The 7798-nt window shown below is 28.3% G+C and overlaps 1 long non-coding RNA gene across 1 annotated transcript; it reads left to right on the top strand.

Moving 5' to 3' along the window:
• Window positions 1-2141: 2141 nt before the first annotated feature.
• On the top strand, window positions 2142-6930 carry LOC111616071. The gene is made up of 3 exons (XR_002755188.1): window positions 2142-2156; window positions 4594-4624; window positions 6830-6930. It is a non-coding gene; the product is annotated as an uncharacterized LOC111616071 (long non-coding RNA).
• The last annotated feature ends 868 nt before the right edge of the window (window positions 6931-7798 follow it).

The raw sequence follows: 7798 nt of genomic DNA, 5'->3' as shown, positions 1-7798 counted from the left end.
ATTGTAATGTTTACTCGATACAGTTGAAAATGTGTTAGTATTTTCAAGCGATGTCTTGTGTTTAATATAATTCCAAATAAAGCCTTTAGTTATATATGTTTTATCGAAGCAAAACGGTAAAATTGTTGTTAACAAATTAAGCCAAATGGCATTAACACGCACATGTTCTATTATATACAGGGTGTTCTCGTCTACACAATTTGTCAAAAAATACGACATATGAAAGAAAAAACACAACATTGTCTTTTCCACTTTCGCCAAAACATGACCTTAAAATAGTGTGGGAGTGATGCTGTGATCGTTAGAAATGATTAACTGATTACTTATCCACGAGTAAAGTACGTACCATTAAAAATGGAGGTGTTTAAACGTAAGATAACAGGGAAATGCTTATACGCATAAGATTTCGAATCTTTTCTCCTGGTGGGGAATATATGAATTTATCACAAAGATTTATTACTCGATCACCAGTTTAATCTACTTCATAAAATTTAGACTCTTGCTTTTTTATCGAATCGTCTATTGTTTTATAACTGAATACGTAATTTGATTATTACAATTTTTGTGTTATTATACAATAATCACACTAACTAAACTAACATAAGAAAATTTTTAATCAATTATATGCACTTTTTTATATAAATACATAAACTTTTAGGTACACAATTTAAAATGTATAATGCAATTGGGGCTTCTTAATAGTCTTTCTTACGTTAGACAATTTTACAATATAAACATTAGGTGTATAATAATCTATTAAAATTAAAACAGATACATTAAGACAGTTTAAAGTTATTACCAAACTCGTAAAAATTAATAACGTTTAATTAAACAACTGTTTTTCAGTTGTTGTAAACACAACTTTAAACACTTTCTCTCATGTTTTCCTTTTTTTATACTGTACAAATATTTAATTTAAATATGTTTTTTCATTATAAAGTTATCTTACTTTCACTGATATAAAATCCACTAATTCTAACTTCTATTAATAACACTTATTTTTTTTACATTAAATTAACTTTTCAGTGCCGGTCATATAACCAGCACATAGAAACTAGTAAAGTTTATTTATTATTAGTTGCTATTTACAGGCTCTTCCTGAAATAGCATGCAAGTAATTTTCCATAAATTCTTTTTGCAGTTATTCTTATTTACATAAATTAAGTATTTTTATCCATATTTAAACTGGTATTATTATTTATTTGTTCTGCCAGTTTTACTATCTTAATATATTTATAAAATTTTCATTTTATTATGTTACTTATTTTTAACCACTGTAACTGTTTCCTTCACTGTTTCATACTTGGTACTGATACGATGGTGGGTAACTGTTGAATTATACAATTTAGTTTTAATTGATTTTACATGTTTTCCTGAACTTATCTTTAGCTTTCGCTCAGTTTCTCAATATACTTTCTCTTATTTGAACAACTACCGCAAAAACTATACCCAACGTTATTTTTCTACCATACTCGTGTCAACTAAATCAGTGTGATAAGCCCTAAAAGTTTAATCATGTAGTAACACAAAAATTGCAATAGTTATAATAGGGACAAGCAGCTATAGTAATATAACGTAAATCCATGTTTCATTGTAATATTGCGAACATTACTTCTTTTAGTTGTATGTTCGCTGTACATTCAAATTTTATATTTCGTTGCATTTAAAAGTTCATATTTATTTTCACGGTTAACGCTTAATGTCCTATTCACACTTTTTAAATTTTTCACTGCTAAGGTGTGTTTACTCCTTTCAGAAAAACTCGAATATTTCCTTAGAAGTTATAACATTCAATTGGTATCAAATCTTGTGTATATTTTGCTATATCTGAACATAATAATTTTTGAAGTGTAACTTTTTCTGGTTCCAATTTACATCAAATAATAAATAGGTATTAATTTAGAGTAATGGAAAAATAATTTGCGATTTTTTTATTTTTAACATTTTTACATTTTACTGTAAAAATGTTAAAAAATTTATGTTGCTTTTACTGTTTATGGAGATAATTGCATGCTAATAATAAAGCTGATTTCATTTGAGAAATATGATTTGATGCTAATGTTAGTAAAATATTTTAGTGTAAGTTTGTTAAAATGGATTTTACATTAACAGAAATAAATATAAGAATTCTTATCGTTTAGATCCAAGATAGCGCTGTGAGTATGACTTTTCTGATATATTTGTAAAATATTCTATTCTTTTACTGTGTAACGTTCACTAATAAGAAGAGTTACATTATTTAATAAACTGTATCTATTATTTCTTGAAATATCTTTATTTTTTTGTAAATTTAAAATCTTAGAAATAAATATTTTATAATATCTGTACTCTACAAATTCTAAAAAAATTCATTGTATGTTTTTTATAAAGTTGCTATTAAAAATAAATCTCACACGAACATTTTTTTGATCGAAGCAGTAGATTCATTGCGATTAGAGGGTCGGCACCTCTTTAGTGCCTCGTCAGGACTGACACCACTGTGTCTTTAGGATAGACACAAAAACCGCAACTTTAGAATGTGCGCGATCGGTCACGTACGCGGCCATCAGATCCGGGAAGGAGACAACGTAAGAGACAGCGTACTAGAAGTGGTTAACTCGGATTCCAGGTTAATAAACAATAACAATTTAACTTCGACTGGAAGGATTATAAGATATAGGAACATAGACATCTCGGACTGATATATATATATATCTTCGGTTATGAAATCTAACTTTCACGAGAGAGACAGAGTTTACAGGCGGATAAATACCTTATAGACAAGTCGATGCTTCCTGAACTGATGATTAACCGACGGAATTCTTCAGATGTTCGATAAATTTTTCAGGAGTTCGAAGAGTCATCCTATTCGGATTGTTCAGATAACAGGCGCTTCAGGGGAAAGTATCTGACTGGCATAGAATGAATCTTGGAACTCAGGCGTAGCAGATATCCAAATGGTGATGCCGACCAAGGCCAGTATTATGGCACACTTAAAAAAATCCAGAGGATGCGAGCTTTGGAGGATGACTGACTGAATTTGTCATCGCTCTCCCTTGCTATTCTCGGTTCCTTCTGGGTTTTTTCCGTGAGGTCGCTGGAGTTTTTAGTACATCAGGACCAACAGTTAAAATTTCACTCGTGGGTTCCGGGTGACACTGAATGTGTCACCTCTAACAAGGAAACTAATTTGTGGAAAACTGTTTTAATTGTCTTTGACTAAATTTGTGTCCAAATCAAAATTCAACAAAAGTATTTTTTCATTGTACTAAATTCGTCTCTCACAATTTTCTATAATTTAGAACGGATATGCATTTCGAGCTCTCTGCTTCTCATCAATTCTAATCTTATTAACTTTATCGGTAAAAAACTATAAAGATATTTTATAATGTATTAAATTGTATTTAACATACGCATACAAAAAATTAAAAAAAAATAATTAACTAACAAATATTAATGATAATCACAGCTGGAATAACAATAATTAAAAGCGTGAGGTAAAACAAGTAAAACTAAAATAAATTGAACAAGTAAAACGGCTAGGTTGTATTTTGGACAAGACTATGTCTTCCAGACTCACTGCTAAGCAGAATCACTTTGACTTTTAAGGCAGGTATAGTTCTCATTCTCCAATCTTCTTTGGTATCTACTGCCTGTTTGTAGAAAATGTAGCCATTTTGAATTTTATTTCGACTAAGTTCTTGATCTTCTGAGTACCTAAAAGTCTGGGTTTTTTATGCGCGCATGATTTAGGTACCTAATATTCTGTGCCAAATTGCAAATCTTGACATGTACTTCTTCATACCACTAACTTGGTTACCCAGCAGGCAGAACGATTTTATAAACAAGACATAGTTTTGTAAAAAATTAGTAAATAAATAAATGAGTAAATTGTTACAAAATAATAACATAATATGTAACTGTAAAAATATAATATTTCTTTTAAAACATAAAATACATGAGACTTATTTTCTCTGGAATTCGGCTTCTTACAGAAATCCAGCTTCCTTATCAAATGTCACCGCACGCTACTGTATTTTAACAATATTTTTCACGTATCATTCCGTTTTTTCCTTCTATGTACGTTTTCTGTCCTAGGCCTAATACCTCGTGGCGTTTTCTTTGAGTCAAATTAATTTATGCTGAGGTTTCAAATGAATTATAGATATTGTTGCTGCAAAATGAATTTCAAACCAGTGGTGTAGAAAGGGGTTGCGATAGATGCGGTTCGCACCGGTTCCCTCGAAAGCCATAGACCAATGGGGACCCGAAAATCACAAAAAAAGACCGGAAAAATGTTTTACGGCAATCAAAACAATGCAAAAGTTGGTATTTGGCTGCAGGAGCTGCTGGGGCCGCTATTACACAGGAAAACTAGCTANACATTACTCAAAGAAACTTGTCAAAAAATTCTGCCGAAATACTTAAAACAGTAAACACAAGAATTTGTTAAACTCCTCTGCGTAATTCTTGGCTTTTAGTACTTGATGAAATTGGAAAATTGTTACATGTTTGCTTAATTGTCAATACACCTCTTTCAAGTGGTTATTAGAATAATTATAAGTTAAAAAATTATTAATGGAAAATAATTCAGCATTTTTTTTTAAATTACAGCAAGAACAACAAAACATTCAGAAAAGTAAGAGTAAGTTTTGATTTTTAATTTACTAAGAATAATATCATAATTTTTGGAAGAAATGCAAAATTTAGTATTAATTAAATAAAAATTAACACTTGGGTCAAAATGCAAGAAAAGTATAAATTTCATTTTTTCTTCAATAATAACGAACTGACTTTAATAGAATCTTAAATTTTAAGTAATAACTTAAAATATTTTATTTAATATTTATTTCATATATGAAAAAAATTACTTTTCGTATTAAATCTTGACTGCATATGAAATAGTTTACGTAAAATCTTTTAATTTTGATTTTTGAAAAAATATAGGGCTTATCAAATAGGATTTTGAACTTTAAAATTTGTATAGTCTTATTTGCAGTATAAAACAGTAAAACTTTTTTGATATGAAAGAAAAGTGTACGAAATTTTTTAACACAAATCACAAGTAGATCATATATACATCTCACGTTAAACGGCAGATATATAAACACCAGTCCAGTTGTCACATTATGGTCGCCATGCCTTGTGTAATGATGGAAACATCCTCATCAATCTAATGTCTTAAGTCTGGTATGTTTAAAAGGTATTGGTGGCAGGTAAACCCTATCTTTTACACACCCACAAAGTAAGAATTGGCATGAGTTAATGTAATGGGGATGTTGGAGGTTTCGGAAACAAAGTCATGTCGTTCTGCAGTGATTACCTATGCAACGAGGGAAAGCGTTACAGCTATAACAGTTAAAATTTCCACGATGCTTTGTTTTCACTTGTAGGTCAGGAAGACTTATATTTGCTTATATAACCATAGGAATTATTTAAAACGCCCATATTTTTTATTGATGGATTATTTTATAAAAAAGAAGTAGAAGATAACATTACTGGTAGTTTCACGTTTGTTTCTTTATAATTAGTTAATAATAGAAAATTTTACTAAAATTTTCAACATGATCGTTAAAGACATTTCAATTTTTAACTTTAAACAAACTTTAAATTATAAACAACGTAAAACTACCAGTTCACAAGTTTTTACAACTACTTAATGTGAAATGTTAGCTTATTGAAATAATATTTTTGAAAACACTGGTTATTCATTTCTTTACTTCTTATAACTAAAAATGCAACATTTGTTATTCTCTTATAAAGTTTTATACTTCTAGTAGGAATTGAATATACTTAATTTCACAAATAAATGAAAGTAATTGTATCGTTGGGTCTTCCATGTTAACTATTTTGTAACAAAATTATTATTAATTTATAAAGAATTGGTAAAAATGTGTTTTAAGACTTTCGATACCTTTGTCGATATACTATGACTGTTTCATTTCTCATTGTTTATGTCTTGGATTACGTTTAGTACATCGGACATAATAAGACAACCATGACGACAATCAGCAGCAAACACTTACACTTCGAAAACAATGGGACACAAGAAAGTAAATACAATTGAAAAACAAAACATAAACCACCAAACAAATACATTGTTTACTTTGTGTATAATATAATTTTATAACTCGTACTACACTATTCCATAAAGATTTATCTTACTATGATAATTTATTTAACACTAAATAAAGCGGTAACAGTATTCTTTACTTATATCAGTATTCGTTTAGATTTTATTCAGGATTTTTTTGTTTCAATAAAATTATAAGTTCAAAAAAATTTTTTTTTTTAATTTGGTTTTCTTCTGTTTTAATTTGTGCATTTTAATACCTTGAACTTCATAATGGATTTGGTTTCTCCATTAAATCAAGAGGAAGGGTTGGATGCAAAACGTAAAACTACTAGCTTACAACTTTGCATAATATCTATATAACACTTTATACAATAAAATTAAAATTACGTTAATAATATGTACGAATTTTCATAATTGAAGTTTATGCAATGCATAGTAGTTTATTTTGTTAAACACAAATTTCATTTCCCATGTTGCATATTTAATATTTTGTGATGACAATATTGGCAATTGAATGAAAACAAAATGGTTAATTACTATTTAGCATAAATAAGTATTTAGACTCATTTGAATACTGACTTTGCTCTTTCTCTTTATGTAAATTATAGTTTTATCTTTAAGTGATTTTGTTTAAGGTTAAATATTAAAACATTTAATGATCAACTTAAAGATTTTTAGTGAAATTTTCTAATATTAATTAATTGTAGAAAACAAATACTTATAAAATTTTGTTACTTGATATGAGTTCTAATACAAGATACTTTTCCATTTCAGAATAACCAAAGCATATTCTGGAACGAAAAAAAATTGTTTAAAATGATCAAATTGTTGTAATTTCATTGATTAATTAAATAAAATGGTTTAGAAATTCTGCAATCAAATTGTTTTCAATCTATTTACTTTTAAATTTCATCAATATTTCCAACAAACAAAAAAACTGTATTTATTATAAACTCGAATAAAATTGCAATTTATTGAATGGAGGTACTAAAAAAATACATACAAATCTTTACTTCACAATAAAAATGCAAATCATAAGACATATTTTCATTTATTTTATATAAATTAAATACAAACAACCAATACACATTAACACGAATGTAGTAGTAAAAGTATGAATTCAAACAGTTATTTGATATTTGTAATATATAATTTTTCTTAAATAAAACCGAATATTTAATGTGATTATAATAGTTTGAATGATTGTTACATTTTTTTTATTTTGTCTAATATAATACAACTCTTTTAAACTGAAAGTCAAATGGCACAGCAGGAAATCGTTATAGTTTTGTCTAGCAATCATTTCAAGCCTGAAAACTTTACTGATTTTTTACCGATGATTGCCCTGAATTTCCATATGTCAAGATGAAATGCTCATTTTCTGGAGTAAAAGACAATTAGAATTTAAACATCATTAGAAATCTACATATTAATAAGTTTTATAATAAATGATGTATGTGAGTAGTAATGATTCGATGCGCTTTGGAAAATACTTTTTAATTTGTATAGAAATTTAAATAAGAGATTTAAACGTTACTGGTTAAACCAGTCCTGATATAGGGAAAGTTCTGTTTACGTGACTGGATTGGTGTTGTGTTTTTTGTTCTCGTCATTATAAAGATATTATATTCTTTCATAGATGTTTAAAATAATTAAGAGGTTGCGGCCAACGTTTTCATCGCGAAAACGTGTACGTCGGTCGTTCTGCGCCGCCTTCCTGTAAGCATAGAGGTTTCACAATGG

Source organism: Centruroides sculpturatus, unplaced genomic scaffold, assembly GCF_000671375.1.
Source record: "Centruroides sculpturatus isolate CEXI.00-Female unplaced genomic scaffold, Cexi_2.0 scaffold2747, whole genome shotgun sequence".
NCBI lineage: Eukaryota > Metazoa > Arthropoda > Arachnida > Scorpiones > Buthidae > Centruroides > Centruroides sculpturatus.
The sequence above is the reverse complement of the archived record's forward strand: the minus strand, read 5'-3'. Positions and strand labels throughout refer to the sequence as shown.